The following is an 8951-nucleotide window of genomic DNA, read 5'->3' as shown; positions in this document are numbered from 1 at the left end:
TGGACGGGTTCAAAAGTGTAATGGAGAAGAGGGCCGGGTTCCAAGGTGTCAGAAATATATATTTCTTGGCAACTTTCAGGCAAAAAAAATCAATTGAAAATTTTTTCTCTATTTGCCAAACATACCACAATACAATACAAAAACGCACCCCCTCCCACTTCTTTGAAAGGAAAGAAAGGCAAACACACAACACAGCATTCTCTCTAAAAATGAAGGCAATTTAGTGTGGGACTCGAGCCCAAATTTGGGCAATTTGAGTTGGGAAATGGCAACAAACATGAAGTGTCGAAACGAAAAAAGAAGGCAAAAAAATTTCGACCACGGCAGGACTCGAACCTGCAATCCCCAGATTCGAAGTCTGGTGCCTTATCCATTAGGCCACGCGGCCACATTTTACCAGAGAGGTGGGGGAAGGTGAGGAGAGAGGGGGACACCGAGAGAGCGAGGGAGGAGGAGGAGAAGAGAGGAAAAGTGGTAAACAACAGTGTACGAATTTTTGTTGAAGGATTTTACAATTTCTTAACATAATTCGATTAAAATAAGTTAAAATTGAGGGTTTCAAGAGGGTTTTTTTGTACTTAAGACATGCCTGGAGAACCTGTTCTCTTCTGGACAAGTGGGTGACCGAATGAGAGGGTGTGGTACTCACACGGAAAATAGTTGAAGGATAAATTGGTTGGAATTAGAAGACGGTTCCCTTTCATTAAATACTTGAGATTAGGCGATGAGGAAACGGTGGATTATGCAAGTTCTTGAAGCACTGTTACAATTGCGAAACGAAGAAGTGGATTAGGATGTAATAGAGGTTTTTAAAGGTGGGAAAGGGATTTTGTAAAATTCCAGGGTTTAGAATTTTCAATGTACTTGGAAATAAGCATAATTTGAAAGTGGTTAAAATTAGCCAGAAAATGAGCCTAGTATCAAGTTTCCAAGTTGATTTTTAAGAGAGTTATAGAGAATTGAAAATGATCGATGTCTTTGAGGGTCAGTTTTGGCAGAAGCTTCGTAAGATCCCGACTAAAAAATAAACTTATTTAAAATTTATATGAATACAACGCCTGAACATTTTCCTGTATTTCTCACCTATTCTCAAAATTGTAGACTAGTTTCGAAGGGAGTTATGAAAGTTTGAAGTTGGATGAGCCAAAGGAGCCCACGAAATACACAAAGTTGGGAAACGAGGCTCTTCAATACGAAATTATGAAATATACAAACTAAAATTTATATAGTTTCAAAGTTCTTCAAATTTCCTATAAAATGAGCTAATTATCAAATTTTTATATCAAGGTTGAAGAAAGTTACGGTGGTTTAAAGTTAAAGGAGCTAAAAGAGCGTGCGCAATACACCAGGTTGGGAAACGAGGTTGGTTGATGAAAATTTCAATAATCTACAAGTTGAAATTTATATCATTTTGAAGCTCTTAAAATTAGCTACAAAATAAAAATACTTTTAAATTTTCATGTTTATGTTGAAGCAAGTTATTGTGGTTTGAAGTCAGCTGCTTAACGCTCTAATGGAAGTCCATTCTATACGTGCGCATTTAGCTCAATTATCTCGGTTTCTATACAAGATATCAAAAATTTGTCAACTAATAAAATGTTACTGATATTATGATAATCATTTTATTAGTTATCACATTTTTGATATCTCTTACAGGAGCCGAGATATTTGGGCTCAAAGTTAACGGTTCGTCGGGCGTCCTTTAACAGGTTTATAGTATTTTGAAGCGCTCAATTTCTATTCTCCTCATGAATTTGATATCATTCGAAACTCCGCAAAATTTCCTATAAAACTAGATAAATTTCGAAGTTCTGGTATCACTTTGAAGCAAGTTATAACTGATTTCGCCGAACATAGGAACACCGGTCAAAAGAGGTCGCAAAAACCAAAACAATAGAGGATGATGAAAATGAAAACGAAAACACAAATCTCCGGGAGATCAAAACCAAAAAAAACGCGGTCAAAAGAGGAACACCAACCGGTTCCTTTATCATTTTATCACCAATTTTATATAGGTCACGGCTATTTTTGAAAAAGGATTACTGTAGAGAAGAACAAAAATTAATTAAAACTTACAACTACTACTATCGGGAAGACAAAAATTGAGACAACAATTTTTAATTAAAAATCAAAAAGGTGTACACTGTACTGTATGTGTCTCTGAAAATTTGTATGCGTATAGAAATGTTTAATTTCGCGCCCAACCAAAATAAAGAATACGACTACTATTGTCTATTCCGTCAGCCTAACCAAAAGGGCCTAGCAGTCTTGATTGAACTAATATGCAGCGAAATTGTTTATACAAAGCTGGCATCAAAATGATGAATTTTCTCCCCAACTGTTATATACAAATGGGAGTGGAAGGGCTCGAAGAAAATTGGGCTCATTTGGGACCCTTGGCAGATGGAATATATAAATTCATATGGCAAGTATAAAGGAGAGATCCTGGCTAAAAATTAGCTCAATTTTAAGGGACCTAGAGGTTTCCAGATATAGTCACGTATTCTAGATTTCAAGACATATACAGTACCGCCCAAAATGTCTTGCCGAATTTGCTAGTAAGAGTTCTAGAACCCTAGTTTAGTTATCCAATGTTACTTGAAAAAATAGAACTCCTTGAGGTTGAAACCCGCGCAACATACCATATATAGAAACGAGGCTCATGGAAAAGAGTTTGAGGAATCTACTAATTGAACTTTATATCATTGTTAAGCTCTAAAAATTCCCCACAAAGTAAAATTACTTTCAAGTTTGTAAGTTAAGATTGAAGAAAGTTATGAGGGTTTGAAGTTAAAAGAGCCACAGAAGTCTGCGGAATACTCCAGATTGGGAAACGAGGCTGGTTGATGAAGCTTTAATGAATCAACAAGTTGAAATTTATATCGATTTAAAGTTCTTCAAATTTCCTATAAAATGAACTAATATATCAAGTTGCTATGTCAAGGCTGACGCATGTTATGGGGGTTTGAAGCCAACTGCTGAACAGCAGCGTGACGCACAATTGCCCAGAATGGGCGAGACTGACAAAAATGGGTATGTATCTTTAGACATAGGTATTCTGGAAGCATGAAAATTGGTAGAAATGGAATTTTACATTAGATTCAAAGCTAATGAAATTTTGAAAGCGATTCTTCAAGTCTAGGTATTGTTATCGCTTGTCAAAGATGAAGCAACTTTGACAAGCGAACTCAGCTCAAACTTGATCGAATGTTTTGAAACTTATCCAGTTTACTGATGAATTATTTGAGTTTTTGCACTCCAAATTTAAGCCAAGTACAACAATTTACTCAAATTTTATGACAGTACAAACGTTAGAAAATTAAAGAGCTACATAAAACTTGAAAACTTCGAGTACATTGTCAATAGAATCTTCTATATGAGAACACATATTCGAATCAATTCTTCAAATAAGCACAAAAAATTGCCGCCAAATGACGGTGAAGAATGGAGAGAGCAAATGAATAGGATACCTAATTGAATGGACCCAAAGAGAGCGCCGTGTTTGGTGTGTCATTCTTTTTATAGTGATTGGGAAATGAGAGAGAGGGGGGGGAGGATTAGACGGATAGAGGAAACAGTTGAAAAAAAATCAAGGTAATTATCGGTAATTAGAAAATTGAACTTTCAAAATTGAAAATTTCGGAGTCGCGGTCGGCCACTGCATAAACCGTTCTTGCGAGATACAGCGCTTAACACATGGCGCGGGTTTACGATCCCTGAACATTGGATTCACAAGCAAACTATTTTATAACGTATATTATTTTTAAGCCCGAACAATTTCCTGTATTTCTAACCTATTTTCAAAATTGTAGAGTGATTTTGAAACGAGTTATGAAAGATTGAAGTTAAAGGAGCCAACGATTTGGAAACGAGGCTAGTTGATAAGCAGTTGAAGAAACTACAAATATAAATTTATATCATTTTGAAGCTCTAAACATTACCTACAAAACGAAGTAGTTTTCAATTTGTTGTGTTGAGGTTGAAGCAAGTTATGGGAGTTGAAAGTCAACTGCTTAACGCTCTAACAGAAGCTCACCCTCACTTTGAGCTGAATTATCTCGCTAGCTACAAGAGACATCAAAAATTTGTCAACTGATAAAATATTTGTCCTGATATCATCAACATTTTATCAATTGGTCAAACTTTGGTATTTTTTGAAGGACGCGAGATAATTGAGCTCAAGTAAGGGTACTCTGTAGATTGGCAGAAGACGGTGTCGACCGCGTGGCTCAGTTGGGCGCGACGCAGTTCCTCCGTTCTTTTGCGCTAATTATCTCACTTTCTGTAAGAGATAACAAAAATTTGTCATCTGATAAAATGTTTGGCGTAATATCAGTAACATTTTATCAGTTAACAAAATTTCAGTAACACTTATAGGAGCTGAGATAATTGGGCTAGAAGTGCGCCTTCTTTCAAACCGCCAACTTTGAAACCAGAACCTCAAACTCCAAAAAGGTTTTTGCCAAAAGTTGTACGACAATGGAGAGACTGTGCACAGAGAGAGAGAAAAGTCCAGAAGGAAATTGAGAAATAAGTCAGGAGCCCGCCGAGGAGTGCTGGCCCCGATCAGTTACACAAACAAATAGGAAGAAGACGAAGAATAAGGAGAAATAGGAAAAAAGGCAAGAAGAATAAGAAAATACATGAAAAGAGAATGGGGGTGAATGAACATTGACACACAAACAAGCGGTTACTGTTTGTCTGAAGGAAGAGGAAAAAGAGAATATGAGACATGAACAGGTGTACCTTTTGAGCATGAGCACCTATGTTCACTTGGGAAATAGTTAGGTATTTGGAAAGTAAAAAAGGCAAACGGTTTTCAATTATTCTGAAAATTTCAGAGAGTATGAGACAAAAATGGAACATTAAATAAATGCTCTATTCCAAGATTCCTAGATCCCAAAAATCTCTGAGCACTTTCTCCATTTCCCGAACCTTTATATCCCTATCATCAATCCCAAAAGCAATCAGTTTCAAAATAATAGATAGGTGTCATGAACCACATCAATCTTCATCCCTCTCGCCTCATTTTCTCACTCTGTCCCCAGAGAAGAGAGAGTGAGAGATTTAGAGAGATTGACCTCAAACTCTCAAAAAAAAAAGTTCCGGTCCCTAATGGACAGACAGCTGCTCTTGGGTTCGTTTTGTTTATATTTTTGGTTTAAACTATTATTTATAGTGGGCTAGTGAGGATCCCAAAAATTTAACAACCTAAGACTTTAAGAATCAAAGAATCTAGAAATCTAGGAATCTAGGAATTTAGGAATCTAGAAATCGGAGAATCTGTAAATTCCAGAATCTAGGAAATTTGAAGATTCTAAAAATTTATAAATCTCAGAGTCGATTCCGAAAGTTTTCACCTAAAACGAAACTGGACGAAACTGAGAAGATGTTGGTGTTTAAACTGAGTTTAATACTTTTTTTTCAAAAGAAAAACCCTTAAAACAAAAAAGTAAATGGCTGAAAAGTGGCAAAAGTGTGTACGATAACCATCTCAGAATATCTAGACAACATTATGAATCGAATACGGCAATTAGGAGAAAAAGAAGGAAAGTAAAAAAGGAGAGGAAGAAAGAAAAAAGTTTGCTGAAACTGCAAAAATCGATTTTCGGCACACCGGTCCTTTGCCGGGCCTTGCGGGATCTACCATATTTTCTTTTAGAATCAATAATTTAAGACTAACTAAATTAGATATAATAGAACTTGAGCTACAAAGTGATATTATTTGCAAAATCGTGTCTTGTTTATGAACAAAGTTACAGAAAAAAAAACAGAGGCCCGGTCCGGCCCGGGCCCACGCGACAAGACCCAACCACTTTATGACTTGTAACTTCGTTCATTGTCAAGACACAATTTTTCAAACAGTATCATTTTGTAGTACTCGGCGAGCTCTATCATATCCAATTTAGTTGGTCTGAAAATATTGATCCTAAAAGAAACAATGGCAAGGCCCGCGAAGGGCCCGGCAAAGGCGCAAAAGGCAAAAGCGATGATTTTCGGGGAAAAATGGGAAATCCAAAAAAACTTTTTTTTTTTGGAGATCAAAAAATATTTTTTTGATCTATCTCTCTAATTTTCAATTCGTTTTTTTCCAAATTTCAAAAAAAAGAGGTGTGAACCAATTTTCTTTTCTTTCCTTTTTTGATTGGCATAAAGGAGAAGGCAAGGTCAATAATAGAGTTGAAATTGGTAATTAATTTCGGTGGGTGGCCTTCAAAATTGGAGGAAATTTTTAGGCTTGGAATTGAGAATAGAGAAATAAAAAAGTTTTAGTATCTGAATTGTTGAAATCTTGGTTGTAGATAAGGCTAGTTGAAAAGATAGTTTAGATTTTTGAGATTCATTAGGTTCACACAATCATATTCACAGATTCTTTGTGGTTTTCAGGTTTTACAATCTTTTTGTGTTTTTCTCAGAAATTTTATTTTGAAGCTCAAAAACTTCTACATTTTCTTAAAATCCTGATCTCCCAATATCAAAAGGTGTGAGCCTACATAAAGTAAAAAAACTGAAATTCCACAAATTCAATCATTCGATAGTTCGAAAAAAAAATTCTGCAACTATCGAAGGTTCAGAAATTTCCCAAAAATAATATTGAATAATCAGAAAATATTTTAAAAGAATAATAAAATTTCTTCCTTGTATGTCATTCCGTTTTTTTCCCAGAGGGGGAAGTTTTCCCGAAAGAAAAATCCGCCAGGTCAAATTTGATCTATCATAAAATTTTAGGGGTATGCAAGTCTGAAGAAAATGAGAAAAAAAGAGATTCAATTTAGAGGAGTGAAGCGATGATCTCGCGCCGTAGGCGCACCAGCCAGCCGTTTGAAGCGCCGGAGGCGCGGCAAACAGGTTGGTGTTTTTAAAGAATGGGAATATTTGAAAATGCATATTCACATTTTTCGGAACTTTCAAAAGTTCTAAATTTAAGAAAAAATTCAAGAAACTCGAAAATTCGAGAAAATCAAAAAAAAATCATAAACCAAAAAATCGAAATATCAGAAATTTTAAATTTAAGAAACTACTAAAATCAAAATCTCGAAAAAAGTACTTCTGGAAATTCAAAATTTTTCAGAATTTTCGAAACCCTAAAAACTCAAATGTTTCAGAATTATTAAAATTTGAAAATTCAGAAATTCAGAAATTCATAAAATCAAAATTCCAAAATTCAGAAGTTCTAAATTTAAGAAGTTACGAAAATTCTAAAACTGAAAAAGGTCAGAACAGAATCAAACATTCAAAAGTTCCAAGAACTCGGAAATTCTGAAATTCTGGATATTTGAAATTCCCGAAATTCTGAAACCCAAAAAATAAAGAAAATGCAGAACCCAACTCCAAACGTTTTCTGCTAACTCGAAACCCGCGAATCAAATGAGAGAGTATGCTTCAGAGGAGACGCAGAGATACATAGAAAAAAACCGTGTCGAATTGGAATAAAAATAAAAATACAACAAGAAGATGGGCATCTATTCTGAAGGTAGTCATCGTTGTCATCGTCGAAAAACCACAATTTGGACGCAGAAAAAAACGAGATGACTAGAGAGTATAGGGATTGGAGAGACGCAGAGAAAAATAGGAACCGGTTTCGGAAAGTGCCCAAAAAGGAAGAGGCGTAGGATTTTTATTTAGAATTCCTATATTTTTAATGTGTGTCATATTTTTTTTTGAAGAAATCACACGGTTGTTAATTGAGAAGACACAAAATGGGTAAATTCGAAAAAAGCTAATTTTGGAAAAAAAATGAAATCAAGTGGTTTTGAAAATTTTTTGAAAATTTGGTGTTGATCAAATTCTTCAGAATCTCAAAAATTTATTTATCGGAACTCTAGGAAAGTTTGAAAGCTTTGGATTCACAGAATTTTCAGATACTGTATTTGGGATCTTCGTGGAATTTCGGAAATTTCAGAAAATTTGAATTTTAGGATATTCTGAAATTCCGAGTTATTCGGATTTTTGAAGTGGGATATTTCAAAGTTTGCCAATTTTCCAAATTCTAGATTTTCTCAACTCTGGAATTTTTTTTGAAAGTTCGGAATTTCTGAAATTTCATGATTTCAGGATTTTTTTGAATATTGGGAACTTTTAAGGATTTGTTAAGTTTCAAAATTTCAGGAATTTCTGAAATTCCGATTTTCGTGGAATTTTTTAAAGTTTCCTGATTCTTCAAATTCTAGAACTTCGGAATTTCAGAACTTTTTCAAGGTTTTTGGGGTTTTTGAATTTTCAAAATTCTTGATTTTCAGATATTTTGGTATTTTTTTTGAATTGGAAAATTCAAATTTCTTGAAACTTCTTGAATTCCAGATATTCTGAAATTTCAATTTTTCTGAATTTTGGAATTTTTCTGAAAAAATTTTTTTTCAATTTTTCTGAAAATTTTTTTTTAAACTTCCACATTTTCAAATCTCGGAATCTCAGGAATTTTCGAATTTTTCGAATTCTAGATTTTCTGTTTTAATTTTTCATAATTTCCGGACTTACGCTGTTTTTTTAAAGGTGGTGCACGCTCTCCCACAGAACAATTCCGAACTGCAAATTAATTTTTGATCTACAGAAAAAAAGTTTGGCGCGATCACAATTGCAGGTCTAAAACTATAATTTCAGAATTTTTTGTCTGATTTTGTGGAGTTCCAAGATGATTCAAATGATTCTTTAAAAATTAATTAGTGGTTATAGATTCATGTATGGTCGTTTTCCGGAAGAAAAAAATGTCAAAAATGGTCATTTTGAAAGTTTTTTACAGAAAAAATCTATCTCCTCTTTCAGTTTTTGACATTTCTAGGAGTTCTATAGCTCAAAAAAACCGCAATTATTTTTTCTACATTTTCTATGGATGAAATTTTAATTTGTCTGATAAAACTTTTTTTAAAATTCAAAAACCTCATGAAATTGCACAAAATCGCATTTTTGCGTTGTTTTTTCTTAGGGTACCGAGCTCGAATTGTAATCATTCA

General features: G+C 34.4%; 1 non-coding gene across 1 annotated transcript; it reads right to left on the bottom strand.

Moving 5' to 3' along the window:
• Window positions 1-315: 315 nt before the first annotated feature.
• Window positions 316-388, bottom strand: CBG28695. Its single transcript has one exon. It is a non-coding gene (tRNA).
• Between the last annotated feature and the right edge of the window lie 8563 nt (window positions 389-8951).

This window comes from Caenorhabditis briggsae (genome assembly GCF_000004555.2).
Source record: "Caenorhabditis briggsae complete genome, chrII, whole genome shotgun sequence".
Classification (NCBI taxonomy): domain Eukaryota; kingdom Metazoa; phylum Nematoda; class Chromadorea; order Rhabditida; family Rhabditidae; genus Caenorhabditis; species Caenorhabditis briggsae.
Note: the sequence above shows the minus strand (reverse complement) of the source record. Positions and strands in the feature narration are given on the sequence as shown.